We start from the raw sequence: 18,767 nt of genomic DNA on the forward strand, positions 1-18,767 counted from the left end.
TCGGTTAATTATCGCCACCTACTGAGTTGGAGTATAATCAGAAGAGTCACAGAGCCAGGAAAAAAAGGTCTGTGATTTGGGGAGCTATATTCTTACATCAAACCTGTAACTGGAAGATTAATATTTTATAACATTGCTGATTTTAAACACAATGTTAATTGACTTCACTTACAGCACTTTTTACCATCTGATAAACGCAGTGGTGGGCACTGCTCAGCTTATCTGATGTTGTTGTTGTTCATTCAGCTGCTCCCAATTTTGTTCGGGGTCGCCACAGTGGATGCAGCCCAGTCTGCATTGGTAATTGCCACAAGTTTTACGCCGGATGCCCTTCCTGACACAACTCCAGTTTTACCTGGAGAAACACACGCAGCTGCTGGTGCTCCAAAGAGGTCTCCCATCCAAGTACTAACCAGATCCTGTTCTGCTTAGCTTCTGAGATCTGACGGGATCACACTGACACAGAGCAGACCGGCTGTTCAGCTAATTCAATAACTGATAATTATCAAAGCTAATGTTTTCATTAGCAGATTAGCTTTTCAGATATGTTTTAAAACCATTACCGGACCAATAATCTTCTGATAAATTTAGTTCAGATAACTTTAAGACCGCTAACATTTTTTTTTAATGGCTAGTAACTTGAAAAACATTTATAATCTCTTTTGCTCCTGTCTGCTATGTATTTTGCAGCAGTGAGGTAGCTAAAAGGAGCACCAGCAGAAGGGGCCTGGCTGCCAAATTACCACAAAAAAAAAAAAAAAAAAAAAAAATCATTATTCCGTAACCCATACAGTGGTCCAGCGATGAGGCAGAGGTCTTGAAATAGGAAGCAGGTTTCACTTATGGTTTTGCATTATAAATTTAATTATTCCAGATAGAATAACTACATTAATGTAAACTCTTAAAATGTACGAAGTGGATATATAACACATATCTGTTAATTTTAAAATAATGCACTCATTCTGAAGATTTGAACATTAACACACAGGTGCCCAAAGGGATGATGGGTAAACTTAGCCTCCACTCATACTGATTGGTTGACTAATTCATTCTATGTAAAAACTAACAAGTGAATCAATGTAACGTGTGTTGCTGTTTATAAATAAATGTGCTTTTGTAAAGTATGTCAGTTTTTCATTTGTGTAAACAAAAGCATTTGCAAAGCTGAAAAGTCTGTTAAATTGTGATTCAGGCCGTGTGATATAACCAGAGTCAAAATGCATAGAACACTGCCATCTACTGGTGACCGGTTATATCACAGTGTTGTCGACCGCAGGATTTTAAAATTATCTTTAGGTTTCCAAAACCTGAGAGACCACACACACGTGGAGATAAAAAAAAAAAAAAAATCATAGATCTGACAGGTTTAGTTGTACAGTGTGTGGTGTCAGCCACATGGTAACAACACACACAAACCGATTTCACACACAAACATTCCCACATCAGACACCTCGCTTTCTGATTGGCTGCATGTCACATTTAGCTACTCACATCTTCTGAGCAGATCAGAGTGCTCTTAACATACGACAACGGCAGGAATATTTAGCGTCATCACGATTGTCAGGGCGTCCTAAGATTGTTGGAAGGGGAAGATCGGGTCCGATACTGGCCCAATTATCTTGCCATGTGAACCAGGCTTGATATGACACCTCACGGAGCGACTGATTGATTCGTTGTTATGACGCCGCACGGAGCCGCTAACCGATCAGATGTTATGACGTTGCACAGAGCGGCTGACTGATTCGTTGTTATGACGTCGCATGGAGCAGCTAACCGATCGGTTGTTATGACGCCGCATGGAGCGACTGATTGAGGTGTTATTATCACACCGCACCGCAAAGTTCAACGACCAAAATACCAACATTCTGGGCATTTCTTTGTGCGACTGACATCGTTATTCAAGCATTCAAAAGGCGATTCCAACCGCCACACAACTCCACGCTGTCTAGCGGGATCTTGAAAATTTCTTCTTTTTTTTATACACATAAAAAAAATGACATTGACTTATGTTGGGTTTTACATAGAATGAATGAATCAACCAATCAGTATGAGCGGAGGCTTAGTTTACCCATAATCCCTTTGGGTAGCTGTGTGTTAATGTTCAAATCTTCAGAATTAGTGCATTATTTTAAAATTAACAGATATGTGCTATATATCACTTTGTACATTTTAAGAGTTTACATCCATCCATCCATCCATCTTCCGCTTTATCCGGAGTCGGGTCGCGGGGGCAGCAGCTCAAGCAAAGCTGCCCAGACCTCCCGATCCACACCACCTCCCCAGCTCCTCCGGGGAACCCCAATCGGTTCCCAAGCCAGCCGAGAGATGTAGTCCCTCCAGCGTGTCCTGGGTCTTCCCCGGGGCCTCCGGAAAGATGCCCGAGCCACCTCAAACTGACTCCTTCGACGTGGAGGAGCAGCGGCTCGACTCCGAGCTCCTCCCGAGTGACCAAGCTACTCACCCCATCTCTAAGGGAGCGCCCAGCCACCCTGCGGAGGAAACTCATCTTCCCTACAGCACTGGGGCAGAGGGCACAAAGACAGAAGCGCTGGCTCATTGGCTGTTTGGGTTTGTGATCACCTTTGATTCTATAGAAGCTTTGGCAGTGTTTTAAACTCAAAATCGGCTTATTAGTAGCTGACAGCGTATGGGAGGCAAAACTGGAAGTTATCGGTTATCGCTTAGCTGTAGTTTCTGATAAGGTTTTAGGGCAATTTATCGGTTTTAGCATTAAAAAAAACAACTTTTTAGTTAGCTGATTACCAGTTATCAAAGCTAACTTTTTGTTAGCTGTAACCACCACTGGATAAACATGGTCCAAGAGCTTCACAGTGATGTCTCATGTAACTCTTCATGAAGTGGAGCAATTTGGTGTTAAACATTCTTTGTGATTTTCAAATCTGACAGGAAAATGAGGATCCTCTGCTCTGATGTCTGTGGCTTTAAACTGTGGACCCTGTTTCCAAAATTGTGGAGACTGAGGTGGTGTGCAAAAAAAAAAATCATTGTGTTCACAAATATAATTATTAAATAAAATCAAAGGGTGTTTTCACACATGGAAGTTAGGAACAAGGTTTGTGCAGTTGCAGTTATCAATTAAACTTTTTCAAAGAGCAAGATTCTGCTTTGGATTACTTCTTTATGAGTTCAGTGATACATAAATCAACACACAAAAAAATGCTTGATGTAGTATTTGTGTGGTAACAAAACGGTATGTTTTGTTAAGATAGCCATGTCACAATTATTCAACACCATATAATTTTGTTCTTTTTAAAGCCGTATGCCAGTTTTTTTATGCCCGAAAGTGGAGCTGAAACACAAATTAAGGTCTTTGGGAACTCTATAATGATCCTTCATTCACTTCAGCTGTGATGCCAATATAAACCCCACCCATGAAAGTACTCAAGGTGAGGTGCAATCACAGGAAAGACAAGGAGCTTCCACAAAATCTGACAGAGGAGATTATGTCATCACACCTGAAGGGCTTTGGGTTTAAGAAGTTTCCCCCAAAAAACGTAACATTTCAAGAGACACCATTGAAAGCTTTATAAGGAAGATTAAACTTATGGAACACTTGCAAACCTGCCTGGCCGTGGAAGAAAGCCCATAATTTCATCAAGGACCCATAGTAACTTAGTCAGGACAACTAAGAGAAGACAAGACACCTACAAGATGATCTGATTAAGGCTGGTACAAGTGCTTCAGTAGCACTATAAGACATGCACTGAATAAACAAGGACTTCAAGGATGGACTTCAAGACGCACTCCACTTCTGACCACAAGGAATGAATAGATAGACAGATAGTAGTGGTAATAGCTATCAGCCACTTACTCTACACAGATGACATCAAGCTGCATGCCAAGAGTGAGGGAGACATTTACTCACTGATCCACCTTGCCAGGATCTACAGTGAGAATCATCATCACTGTCACTCGACACGAGCATGGCGGTCCAGAAGAAATTCATACAGGCATCTAACTAGGAGGCTGCCAACTGTTTCAGAGCTTCAGCAGCTTTCCGTCTATTGGTCTCAACGGTCTTAATGCCATCACAAACCATTCTCCTCCAAACCAATCTGCTGGGGCTGTAGCCCAGTCAGGAATCTCACAGTCTTTAAAACTTCTTTTAAGGACATCCTTGTACCTCTTCTTAGGAGTGCCAACACCAACGCAATCCAGTAGAAAGTTGAGTGAAGAGAAGTTGTTTTGGAAGATGCATCCATTTGTTTTGCGCATCCATTCTCACCACATGTCCGTACCATCTCAGTCTGTTTTGGTGTAACATAGCCTCAATACTTGTCAGGCAAGCTCGGTCAAGAACTACAGCATTGGTGACACGATCATACCATTTCACATTCATGATTGTCCGAAGATATCTTTGGTGGAATATCTCACTTGATAATGATAGGTAGTCCACGTTTCAGAGCCATACAAAAGTGTTGGTAAAATGATGGCTTGATAGACTCGTATTTTGGTCTCCAGCTCAAGATCATGGTTGCATAGCTTGCCGAAAGCTAACAGTGAGAATATCGGGATGTCATTCGGATAAGTGTGGCCGAATGGTGGTAAAGAGAGGGAAAGTGACCTGGACTGAGGGAGTGGAGTTGGCAGAAGGCAGGCTAGGGGGCATACAGAACAGCTACAGACTGGCCCATATCAACTCAAATAACACAATGCCTAAGTCAAGTTGGAAATTTGTTCCCTACCTTAGTGGGATTTCTGGCACTGAGAAGAGGCAGCTGGTCTCTCATAGTCCAGATAGTAGGAGCTGAGTGCCAGCCGTAAGCAGGCCACAAGGTGGTCATCAAGTCACATTGGATCTGCATTTGACTTCAAATGTGAAAAGGCCGACTTACACAAATATGTTGATCTAAAAAATCCAGTCAAATTCTGTGCAGTTTATCTGAAGTTGGGGTGCTTGTCTTTCTGCAATAGATTCAAGAATTGGACATTCATGCCAGGTGTTACTCTGGATTAGGAATGGGTATTGATAAGATTTTATCGATATCGATGCCATTATCAATTCTGCTTATCGATCTGATTCCTTATCAATACCTCTTGTGAATTTTCTGTGTACTAAAAGTAGGCTTTACAGGTTTTCTATGTTAACATTTTATTGAGTCCTAAAGTAAATAATATGAAATTGGTCACTGGAACCTTAATCTCTGGACATAAACAGAAATAAACAAAATCTGTAGCTTTTGTCAAAAGCATTTCCTTTCAGACATTTTGGCATGAATTTCTCTCCATTCCTCTGAGCTGAGCTCGGCCGGCTGCTGCACGTCAGCGCAGGACATCTCATTTTGGGAGGAAAAATGTTTTGATCAATTGCAGTTTGTTTGAATTACAACATTTGGAAAGAGGTGTCATTGATTTAAACGGTGTTTCCCTTTGAAGTTATTAATTCTGACTGGACTGTATTGTTCTAACTTGACTTGGCAGAGAGCCACGCAGCATTTGGAGCTGTGTGAACAGAACGGAGGACAATTCTTGTTTCTTTCTCGCAACAAGACAGGAGTCCCAGTGAGCGACTTTAATCCGCACAAAAGTGACTCACGATTGACATATTCAGGGATGAAAGTCGTGAAAAACAAAACAAACAAAAAAAAAGCTGTAAGCCAAAATTACCCCCCAACACCACCTGCACTAAAATGTTTGAATTCTAGGAGCTCTGAAATGCAATCTGGGACTAGTCTGGACAAGAAACTGCAGTGAGTGCAGTTCTAGCTTGGCAGATAGTTCTGGAGGAAATCACTGACGAAATTAACAAACTGAAAATATGGTTTGACTGAAACAAAATTGAAAACTTAAATAAGACAGGGATGAAGTGGAGGCTTAAGAGTCACTAGGTGTTCACAGGAAACAGTTATTTATTTCTATATTCATTTATTTATGTTCATTAACCAATATGGTTTTAGATCAAACAGTACAACATCAGCAATAATAATAAGCAATAATACAAGCAATTGAAGAAATCACACATGCCATTGAACAAAAGAAATAGGCAGCTGGAATATTTACTGACATTAAGAAATATTAATTAAAAAAACTGGAAAGATATGGCATCAGAGCTATTGTATCAGACTGGGTTAGAAGCTGTTTACAACAGAGACAGCAGTTTGTTAAATGGTCCCTGCCACGCCATGACGTTTTTACATATACTTGAATAAAAAAGCTTTTTCCACATGTTGTCTTTGTTTTTTACCATAAAATTATATTGAACAATGATTTAGATGTTTCGTTACTCATCTGAGAATTTGAATTTACCGCCTCTGAGTTGACCTACTTTTTCGCAGCGCCGCTCTGTTTACCAATACGGCAGACACGGACAGAGAAGGCATAGTGAGCAATTATAGTGAATATTTAAGTGACATATCGATTGTTTTTGAGAAGATGAGGACATTCTGATGAAGAGATTAACGGTGTAAATAATGAAAAATTATTTGAGCAACACAGTGTGCTTAAATTCAGGAGTCTATTCTAAAATCCCTGAAATAAGTTGTCTGTACATTCTGTATATATCATTTATAAGTCAGTTTATTGTGATTGCTATTCTTCACTTTTCTTCAAAGCAAATGATTGCAAATCTTTATCTGAAAAGCTGTAGACCCAAAGGGATGGGGGGGGGGAGATTTCTAAATAAAAGAAAATTTTACTTCTATTTTACTTCTATCAAATTTTATCAGGCATAATATTGTAGAAAAAATGTTTATGCTAAATGAAGACTTTCCTGTCTAAAATACACATCGGTGCATTTGTAATCAAATTGTATCACATCTAATCTACTTGAATGAACAGAAGTCTGAACAAAAAAACAGGTTGTTCAGGTTACATGCATATGTATATTTGGAAAAACACAAAAATGTCAATGTTCTGTTTTTTTTCAGGTGTTCATGTGAACACAGTCAGCCGTGCCACTCGTGATCGAGTCTCGCTGTTGCAGGGCAATTTCTGCAGTCCTGACGAGATGCAACATGGTGGCGAAAATCCTCAATGTGTTCACACAGCTGGCTAGTTTCTCGATTGTGTGTTTGGATGCAGACGTCCTCAGAGTGGCACACTATGCCTACATGATGCTCCACAGTACGAGTCAGCACATGAAATAGAAAGTTTCATTTACATGGTTTATAGAAAAAAGTAAAAAATATTCAAATAGAAACATGAACCGTTGGTTTTGAACATAAATCCATGCTATTTTTTGTTGCAGAAAGTATCATCATATTGCATATCAGCAATTTGTGCGGTTTGTGCTGGGGACACTGGGAAGCACAGAAGGTTGCCACTACCAGCTTGTGTTGTATTCAAAATAAGGAGTACTTTTCCATCACCATCATCTGACTACACTGGCTTCCAGTTTCCTCCTCTGGAGTGAGAGGTCGGGCTCATCGGTGGTACCTGGTCCACCTTGGCAGCATCAGCCTCAGCTTTGTCCATTCAGGTTGGCTGCTCAGTGGAGGAGGATCATTGGTGGGGATTTCTGGTTAGTTTGGTGTTTTGCAGATCTGAAGAACCTCTTTTGCTATGTCGCTCACATAGACTGAATAAAATGTTTAACAAATTGTAAAACACTTCTCATTTGAATGAAACAATGTGAAACTTATGTGAAATTGTATTTATTCACTTTATCATGCTATATAAAAAAAATACACAAATAACCGTTTTTGTTTTTGTTTTTCATTTTCCACATATCACATGTTGGATCTGTGGCTAACTTTCTCAGTCCTCCTCTTTTCCACTAAGGAAAGTATATTCTGAACCTTGGTCTCTCTCGCTTTGTCTGCTTTTGTTGTCTCCCTGCATTTTCATTAAAATGAAGGGTCGCCACCAAAGTCCTAAAACAGAAGTTAAAACAAAATTAATAAAAAAAAATAGCTTATATACATAACAAAATACTGTTTGAAAGTTAGGGTATTATTGAGCTAACATAGACAACTTACCTGCAAAGCTGACCCTGATATGAGAAGGAAATGTCCTCATCTTCAGAAACGTCCTCATCTTCTTCAAAAATAATCGATACGTTACTTAAATCCTCGCTATAATCGCTCACTATGCCTTCGCTGTCCATGTCTGCCGTATTGGTAAACAGAGCCACGCTGCGACACATTTACTCGAATGACGTCACATCCGTCGCAGCGAAAAAGTAGGTCAACTCAGAGGCGGTAAATTCAAATTCTCAGATGAGTAACGAAACGTCTAAATCCTTGTTCAGTGTGATTTTATGGTAAAAAAAAAACAAAACAAAAAACAAAGACAACATGTGGAAAAAGCTTTTATTCTTCAAGAATATGTAAAAACGTCATGGCGTGGCAGGGACACTTTAAGATGGGTGATGTCAGTTCTGAATGTTTGGACATCGTTTGTGGGGTACCGCAGGGGTCAGTGCTGGGGCCTAAACTATTTATATTGCATATTAATAATATTTTTAAGGTGTCACAGATACTTGAACTGGTGGTGTTTGCTGATGACACAAATATTTTCTGTTCTGGGGAGAATTTAAAAGAAATGGTATAGGAAATCACTGAAGAAATGAACAAATTGAAATTATGGTTTGACTGAACCAAATTGTCATGAACTTAAATAAAACAAAACTAATGTTATTTAGGAACTGCAGAAACAATGAGCAAGTACAAATACAGATAGATGGGGTGCAGATTGAAAGGGTTGATGAAAATAAATTTCTTGGGGTAATAATAGATGAGAAAATCAGGTGGAAACCACACATCAAATATACACACAAACCAAATTATTTGGTTTGTATATATCATTTGGTTTGTATATATAATTTGTGTCCAAAGATGCCACCGAAAAGAAACCTTTCTTTGGAGGAGGGTGACAAAATCAGAAAGTCACTTGATACTTTAATGGAAGATGTTGCCTTAATCCGTCAGGACCAAAGAAAATCACTGCGCTTCTTGATGAAGTGAAGCAATTATGAGAAGAAAACAAGGAAAAGAGCAGGAGGATCACAGATCTTGAAAGGAGAGTTGATGAGCTGGAACAATATACAAGAATGAAAGATATTGTAATCACGGGGTTTAAGATCAAACCCCGGTCGTATGTTCATGCGGTGATTGCTAATAACAACCGGAATGAGCCCAGTGAGGAAGAGTCGGGCTCTACTGAGCAACAGGTAGCAGCCTTTCTCAATGTGCACGATATTTCACTGGATGTGAGTGATTTGGAAGTCTGTCACACATTACCGAGAAGAAGACGAGAGGACAAGCCAGCCCTGATATTGCATTTTGCAAATCTCAAGCAAAAGATTGCCTTAATTAAACAAGGAAGAAAACTGAAAGGTACTAATGTCTGTATGAACGAACACCTGACCTGGAAAAATGCCGAAATTGCCCAAAAAGCCAGACACCTGAGGAAACTAAAAAAGATCCAAAGCACTTGGGTAAATAACTGCAAAGTCTTTATTAAGCTCAATGGATCACCGGAGGAGGCTAAGGTGTTGGTGGTTAAGAACCTCAGTGATTTAGATATTTATGGGGGGACGCCTCCTAGAGATCTAGTCACTGGTGGATTTTGAGCTTTTGATGAACACAAAGACAAAGATGGATCGAGAGATGGTAAGTCTTTGATTGATTATTACTAATAACACAGATATCATTTATCTTGAAAAAAAATGAGTACAGATTCAGAATTATACCAAAGGACAATGCATTTGGAGCAGCTGGATCTATTTTCATATACTGAATATAATTTTCAACACTTAGAAAATGAACTAGACCCTGATAATACTTTTTACCTCTACATTTAATGTTGATTGTAAATATTATACTGTTGATGATTTTCTACATGCTATGACAATGAAGGAAAATTGTCAATTATCCACTTCAACTGTAGAAGTATGTATGCTAATTTTAATGTTATCAAAGAATATATACAGCAGTTTGCACATCCATTTAGTATAATTGCTTTGTCAGAAACTTGGTTTAATGAGGACAAAGGTATTAACTTTGAAATAGAAGAATATGAACTCAAGTACGTAATAGGAAAAATAAAATAGGTGGAGGAGTGGCACTATATATTCATAACAGCATTAGGTTTAAATTAGTAGAGGATATGACTTTGGCTATAGATAATGTTTTAGAAGTTGTTACAATTGAAGTCCATAATGATAAGGAGAAAAATGTAATTGTGAGCTGTTTGTAGGAGCTGACGTAGAATTAATTATTCAATGACTGTGTAGGAAAAATATTTTCAAGGAAAGAAAAGAAAACTATGTTTATATGTGGAGATTTTAATATAGCAGATATACTAAATCACACAAAGCACAAATGGACCAATGATTTCCTTAATATGATGTTTGGCATAAGCCTCTATCTGACTATAACTAGACCTAGCAGGGTAACAAATCACAGTGCCACTTGAATTGATAACATCTTCACAAACAGCACTATGAATGACACTACAGGCGGTCTAATGGTCTGTGATATATCTGACCATCCACCAGTGTTTATTATATATAACAAAAGGGGAGAGAGGGGAAAAACATATCTATAAAAGGGTTTGCTTGGAGGAAGCAATTAAATCCCTGAACAATGACTTAAATTCCCAGGATTGGAATTTAATTTATTGTGAGAAAATGTGGAGACGGCCTATAGTAAGTTCACGGAGATATTTATGGAATTATATGACACACACTGTCCAATTAAGAAGTATAGTTGTAAAAAAGATTTGTGGAACGTCCTTGGATGACCAAAAGTCTACAGAATGCATGTAGAAAGAAAAATAATCTTTACAAAATATTTATTAAATTGAAAACTAAGGAAGCTGAAAGCAAATATAAACTATATAAGAATAAAGAACTAGTAAAAATATATTACAGAAAACAACTGGAAATGAATAAATGTAATACCAAAAGGTTTGGGGAACATTAAAAGATCTTATGCAGCATGGAAGGAGAAAAACAATGATATATCCAGATTATTTTATTGAGAAGGATAAAGATAAGTGTGATATGAGTGAAACTGTAAATCATTTTAATGATTTTTTTTTGTTGTTGTTAATATTGGCCCGGATTACCAATAAAATTTCTGGTAAAGGTCCTGATGCTCCAATACTTACAGAGAGAAATAGAAATTCATTTTTTCTCTCTCTCCTGTAGATGAACTTGAAATTATTACTATTGTTAGGAAATTTAAAAGTAAATCTTCAACTGATTTTCAAGATATTAACATGATACTGGTTAAAAAAGTAATAGAAAGTATTGTTAAACCACTTGTTTATATTTGTAATTTACCTTTTATAACGGGAAAATTTCCAAGCAAAATGAAAATGGCTCAAGTTGTTCCTCTATTTAAAAGTGGAGATAAACACATTTTTACAAACTATAGACCAGTCTCTCTACTCTCACAATTCTCTAAAATTTTGGAAAAGCTATATGACAATAGATTAGAGTCATTTATTGGAAAGTATGAAATTCTTAATGAATGTCAATATGGTTTTAGGAGTAAGCGGTCCACTTCAATGGCAGTAATTGAAGCGATAGAGGAGATAACCAATGCTATGGAGAGAAAGAAATATGCAGTTGTCATTTTTATAGATTTAAAGAAAGCTTTTGATACTCTTAATCATTCAATTTTGATTAAAAAATTAGAAATGTATGGTATTAGGGGAGTTGCACTGCAATGGATACAGAGTTACTTAACAGAGAGAAAGCAGTTTGTGAAAATGGGTGAGTTTACATCAAATAACTTGGAAATTTTATGTGGAGTACCCCAAGGTTCCATTTTGGGAGCAAAATTATTTAATTTAAATATAAATTACGTATTTAAGATCTCCAAAATGATGAGAATGATTTTATTTGCGGATGACACAAACATATTTTATGCAACTGAAAATTATAGTGAACTTATCCGTATTATTAATGAGGAACTGAATAAACTAAAAAGTTGGATGGACACAAATAAATTATCTTTAAATCTAGATAAAACTAAAATTATGTTTTTCGGAAATTACAAAGTAAATTCAGAGTTAAAGATATGTATAAATGGTGTTCAAATTGAAAAAGTATCAGAATATAAATTTCTTGGTGTAATAGACGAAAAAATAAGCTGGAAAAAGCACATTAGATATATACAGAGTAAAGTTTCCAAAAGTCTCTCAGTTATTAATAAAGTTAAATATTTGTTAGAGCATGATGCCCTTCGTGTGTTATATTGTACATTGATTTTGCCATATTTAACTTACTGTATTGAAGTATGGGGTAACAACTACAACCCCTGGCAAAAATTATGGAATCACCGGCCTCGGAGGATGTTCATTCAGTTGTTTAATTTTGTAGAAAAAAGCAGATCACAGACATGACACAAAACTATAGTCATTTCATATGGCAACTTTCTGGCTTTAAGAAACACTATAAGAAATCAAGAAAAAAAATTGTGGCAGTCAGTAACAGTTACTTTTTTAGACCAAGCAGAGGGAAAAAAAATATGGACTCACTAAATTCTGAGGAATAAATTATGGAATCACCCTGTAAATTTTCATCCCCAAAACTAACACCTGCATCAAATCAGATCTGTTCATTAGTCTGCATCTAAAAAGGAGTGATCACACCTTGGAGAGCTGTTGCACCAAGTGGACTGACATGAATCATGGCTCCAACACGAGAGATGTCAATTGAAACAAACAAGAGGATTATCAAACTCTTAAAAGAGGGTAAATCATGACGCAGTGTTGCAAAAGATGTTGGTTGTTCACAGTCAGCTGTGTCTAAACTCTGGACCAAATACAAACAACATGGGAAGGTTGTTAAAGGCAAACATACTGGTAGACCAAGGAAGACATCAAAGCGTCAAGACAGAAAACTTAAAGCAATATGTCTCAAAATCGAAAATGCACAACAAAACAAATGAGGAACGAATGGGAGGAAACTGGAGTCAACGTCTGTGACCGAACTGTAAGAAACTGCCTAAAGGAAATGGGATTTACATACAGAAAAGCTAAACGAAAGCCATCATTAACACCTAAGCAGAAAAAAACAAGGTTACAATGGGCTAAGGAAAAGCAATCGTGGACTGTGGATGACTGGATGAAAGTCATATTCAGTGATGAATCTTGAATCTGCATTGGGCAAGGCGATGATGCTGGAACTTTTGTTTGGTGCCGTTCCAATGAGATTTATAAAGATGACTGCCTGAAGAGAACATGTAAATTTCCACAGTCATTGATGATATTGGGGCTGCATGTCAGGTAAAGGCACTGGGGAGATGGCTGTTATTACATCATCAATAAATGCACAAGTTTACGTTGATATTTTGGACACTTTTCTTATGCCATCAATTGAAAGGATGTTTGGGGATGATGAAATCATTTTTCAAGATGATAATGCATCTTGCCATAGAGCAAAAACTGTGAAAACATTCCTTGCAAAAAGACACAGAGCCAATGTCATGGACTGCAAATAGTCCAGATCTTAATCCAATTGAAAATCTTTGGTGGAAGTTGAAGAAAATGGTCCATGACAAGGCTCCAACCTGCAAAGCTGATCTGGCAACAGCAATCAGAGAAAGTTGGAGCCAGATTGATGAAGAGTACTGTTTGTCACACATTAAGTCCATGCCTCAGAGACTGCAAGCTGTTATAAAAGCCAGAGGTGGTGCAACAAAATACTAGTGATGTGTTGGAGCGTTCTTTTGTTTTTCATGATTCCATAATTTTTCCTCAGAATTGAGTGATTCCATATTTTTTTCCCTCTGCTTGGTCTAAAAAAGTAACCGTTACTGACTGCCACAATTTTTTTTCCTGATTTCTTATAGTGTTTCTTAAACCCAGAAAGTTGCCATTTAAAATGACTTTAGTTTTGTGTCATGTCTGTGATCTGCTTTTTTTCTACAAAATTAAACAACTGAATGAACATCCTCCAAGGCCGGTGATTCCATAATTTTGCCAGGGGTTGTGTAAGAGTTCACTTCATCCCCTCGTGATATTACAAAAACGTGCAGTTAGAATTTTGCACAAAGTAGGATATCTAGACCACACAAATGAATTGTTTATCAGGTAAAATTATTAAAAATGACTAACATGGTAAAATTTCATACTGCATTACTAATGTATAAAGTTAATAAAATTGAATTGCCATGTAATATTCAAAAACTGTTCTGTAAGAAAGAAGGAGAGTATGGATTGAGGGGCTGTGGTAACTTTATAGTACATTATGTAAGAACTACTCTGAAAAGTTTGTGTGTGTCGGTATGTGGAGTCAAGTTATGGAATCATTTGGACAACCACATTAAACTGTGTGGAAACATTTATAAGTTCAAAAAGAAATATGAAGAAATTATGTTATCAGAGTACATAAACGAGTTAAAAATGCTTATAGAGTTAGTAGACTATTGTATAGTGTAGACTATTGTATAGACACTGAACAGTAGTATCAGGTGTACGGCATTATGATAGTAATGATCAGGGTGTAAGACTATTTGTAATTGCTTAGAAGGTAAAAATGTGTTAAACTTTAAATGAATTGAAAATAATGGAAAGCCATTGATACAATTGTTAGTACCTAACTGTACATTCGAATATAAAAAAGTATAAATGAAAAGGACAATATGTATGCATGCATAGATGTATGTGTGTAATTGTGTATGGGTTTTCATGTACTTGTATATAGGTGTACACGTATAGGTGAATGTGCGTATATGGGTATATATTGATGAGCACTTGTAATGGGTTTGAATAATTGAATATGGAGTTGTTGAGTATACTGCTATTGAGAATTGAATGTGTACCTCACAAAAAACATCCAAATATGAAAGCAAGCAGAAAGAATTGATGGTGGTGATGGATGATGGGTGATTGTTGTAGTTTATTGCTCTACCATGAGTTTTATATTTTGTGAATTTTACTTAGGGGTGGGAGTTTCTAAGTTATACTTCTTCCCACTCCTTTTCGGGTTGAGGAGGCACAGTATATGCATCGGTGTGACAAATGGTGATGAATGTATGTTTGTATTTATATCTGTATAGCAAAAAAAAAAAAAAAAAGTATTTGAGGGTATGCGAATGAGATTATATGTGCCTTAAAACTTGAAAAACTTGAAAATAAACTTGAATTATCAAGAAGCATTTCAGTGTTAAATAAAGCAAAACATGTTCTGGATCATAAATTACTCCACATCTTATACTGTTCCATTGTCTTACCGTATTTCAATTACTGTGTAGAAATTTGGGGTAATAACTATGAGTTCAATGAAATCACTAATTATTCTTCAAAAAAGGGCAATACGGGTCATTCATAATGTCAGCTATCAAGACCATACTCACTCTTCTTAAAATCAAAACTATTAAAATTAACAGCACAGATCTTGTACAATGCAAAAAATGACCTTTTACCAGAAAACATACAGAAATTGTTTAAGGATCAAGAGGGGGGATATCAATTACGAGGGAAATACAATTTCAAAATGAACAAAATCCGCACAAACAAGAAATGATTCCGCATTTCATTCTGTGGGGTGAGACTGTGGAACGGTATGAATGAGGAGTTAAAGTGGTGTCCAAACATTCAACAGTTTAAAACAAAATATAAGGAATGCGTTTTCATGGGATACAGGGATAAAGTGTGAGAGTCAAGAGGTGTTCACGGGAAACTATTATTTATTTCTATATTTGTTTATGGAATTATTATGTTCATTGTTAGTTGGGTCTATTTTTTCTGTTGTGTTTTGTTTTGTTGGGTTCCTTATGTCTGTCTTTTTTCTAAAATTGTATTGTATAATTATTATTGATTGTAAATCATTATACAGGGAGAAGGGGTCGGATTAGATAAGTTTCGACTTTCTCTCACTCCTTTTTGAACTAACTTTAATTTTACGTTGTCTGTTCTTTTATTGGCAACACGGTGGCTTAGTGGTTAGCACTGTTGCCTCACAGCAAGAAGGTTGTGGGTTCAATTCCCGTGGCCTTTCTGTGTGGAGTTTGCATGTTCTCCCTGTGTGTGCGTGGGTTTCCTCCGGGTGCTCCGGTTTCCTCCCACATCTAAAGACATGCGGGTTAGGTGGACTGGAATCTTTATATTGTCCGTAGGTGTGTGTGTGGGTGTGTCTGTATTTGTTTGTCTGTCTGTGGCCCTGCGACAGACTGGCGTCCTGTCCTGGGTGTACCCCGCCTCGCGCTTTATGACTGCTGGGATAGGCTCCAGCCCCCCGCGACCCTTAATTGGACTAAGCGGTAGAAGATGAATGAATGAATGAATGAATGTTGTTTTATTTTTCTTTTGTTATGTTCAAAATAAATCTTCAATTCAATTAAAAAAAATTGTTAGTTGGTTTTATATTTTCTGTTGTGTTTTTAATCAGGTTCTTTTTTTCTCTTTCTCTAAAATAGTATTGTAGCATTATTAGTTATTATTTCTACTATTATTGTTGTTGTTTCTATTATCATTAATATAGAAATGTAAAAAATATTACAATTTGTATTACATTTGACTCTTTTACGACAACAAACGCTGAGCCATTAATTATTATACAGAAAATAAATGCATAAAGCCAAAGCATCCCCTGAATCCCCGGCTTTTTAAGGTGATTTTTCCATCCCATTAGACTAAGAAAAAATCCTGCTGAGAACTCTGAACGTGCACTCTCACAGTCTTTGTCCTGACGCTTAAGTTCTATGTCCATGTGTGAACAGTTTTGCAGGTCACACTGTTACAACCTGCTTGATAGCAAGTGTAAATAATTTCCAGTCATCTATAGTATAATTTCTTTTCTGTCTTCATGTTGTCTGATGTGACGTCGTGGGGAATCTCTGCTCCAAGGGTCTATTTACATGAAATTGCATATTTAAATAGGGCGTGGCCAGGAAGGAGTTTGGTACCACACTCTATTCCATGTTTAGTGGGGTGTACAAATGGAACGTGTGTGAATTCATGGCTACACACACTTTCATACATCTGAATATTTTTGTGCTTACGCCAGATACTGGGTTTTGGCGTACAACAACTTTTAGTAGAAAGTCCACGCAAGTCTTTGTACTTGAGGCCCCTGAACCTGTTGATGATGTGTTTGTCCTTGAGCTTGTCAGTCAGATCAGTGAGAAAGGCTAAATCCAAAAGCTGTGCATATTCAGCATGGTCTGAACATTTGTGTGCAGCAGATCTGTGTGTTCTGCACCTGTCTCCTCGAGGTACACACAGAATAATCGCCTCTGTCTTGACCCAAACAGAACACGCAATCTTACTAGCCACATCCATCATGACTTCCATACTTACAGTCTGTTGTGCAGCTAGGTAATTTAGCCGGGAAATTTGCATCGTAGCTCTTGTGAATAGTCTTGAAATCTTGCTCCAAATTCCCTTTCTTCAGTAAAGCCACATTTGCAGTGCAGATAAGACAGATGGATTTGTCTTTCAAATAAACAAAAAAATAATCCTCCTCCCACTCTGAATGAAAATGATAAGTTTTTGTTTTTATCTCCTCTGCATCAGTCAGTTGTCGCAGCACTGTCCGTTACAGCACCAGTGCCATGCGATCAACTGGTTGGGCACGCCAGGTGTACAGGAACATCTGTGCTGCATACGGATTAGAAATCCCCAAGTCCTGATGGGAGACGCCACCAAAGGTGGTTGAGAATGACAGAGCTAAGGTCCTGTGAGACTTCAAATTCCAGACAGACAATCAGCTGCTGGCCATCCAACCAGACATAGTGGTGGTTAACAAGGGAAGGAAGACCGCAGCTGTGACTGATGTGGCAATCCCAGCTGACAGTGACATCAGAAAGAAGGAACAATTGGAGCAGATGCGGACGGTAAAGTCAAAAGTGGTCCCCGTGGTAACAGGAGCAAGAGGAGTTGTAACCCCCAAATTGGAAGAGTGGCTTCAGCAGATTCCAGGCACAACATCAGAGGTCTCTGGTTCCTGAAGAGTGCAGTCCTTGGAACATCTAAAATACTGCACCGAACCCTCAAAATTCCAGGCCTCTGGTAGACGACCTGAGCATGAGGAACACACATACATACCCACAGGGAGGAGGGGTGAGAGGGAAATTAACAAATATATACAGTGCCCCCTAAAAGTATTGGAGCACTTGGTATTTCACATATTTTTAGAGGTGCACCGATCGATCGGGCACCAATCATTATCGGCCGATCACGCCTTGATCGGCCGATAATCGGTCGGCAAAATGCGCCGATCAAAAGGACCGATCACAACGGTGCAGGCAGTAGCGCAGGAAGCGCTTGGTCCTGTCATGACACGCTTTCCTCTGTGACGTAAACTCATTTTGACTTCTGATATGAGCTGGACGGACAAGGAGAGCATGTAGTCCATGTCCGTCCAGCTCATATCAGAAGTCAAAATGAGTCAAATGGCTCAGAGATCTAAAAAGACTGCTGTGTAATGAATGGAACCACACTGCCATCTAGTGGATATCCAGTGTGAGTGAGTGTGTATTTGTGAATCAGTAGGCATTTTGATTTTGTTTATTTTTTCATATGAGTGTAGAGGTACAGAGAGTACAAAGAAGCTTTGTTCATTTGATTTGCTTATATTGTGAACTGCCATGATACTGGAATTGACAACTAAGTTCGAAAAAAAAAAAAAATTGATCGATTTGTTTGTGGATCTGTGGATTTCGCGAAAAGAATGTCTCAAAATTACATCACAGAGGAAAGCGATGAATGCATGTAATTGGTGATCCACAAATGCTGAAACTCAATTCACAAATACAATTTCCAGTTTTACAAATGTAATGTTTTTTGTTTTTTTTTTACAAACTAAGTTTTATATTTGAAAATACAACATTATTTGCAAAGACCAATTT

This window comes from Thalassophryne amazonica, chromosome 3 (genome assembly GCF_902500255.1).
Source record: "Thalassophryne amazonica chromosome 3, fThaAma1.1, whole genome shotgun sequence".
NCBI lineage: Eukaryota > Metazoa > Chordata > Actinopteri > Batrachoidiformes > Batrachoididae > Thalassophryne > Thalassophryne amazonica.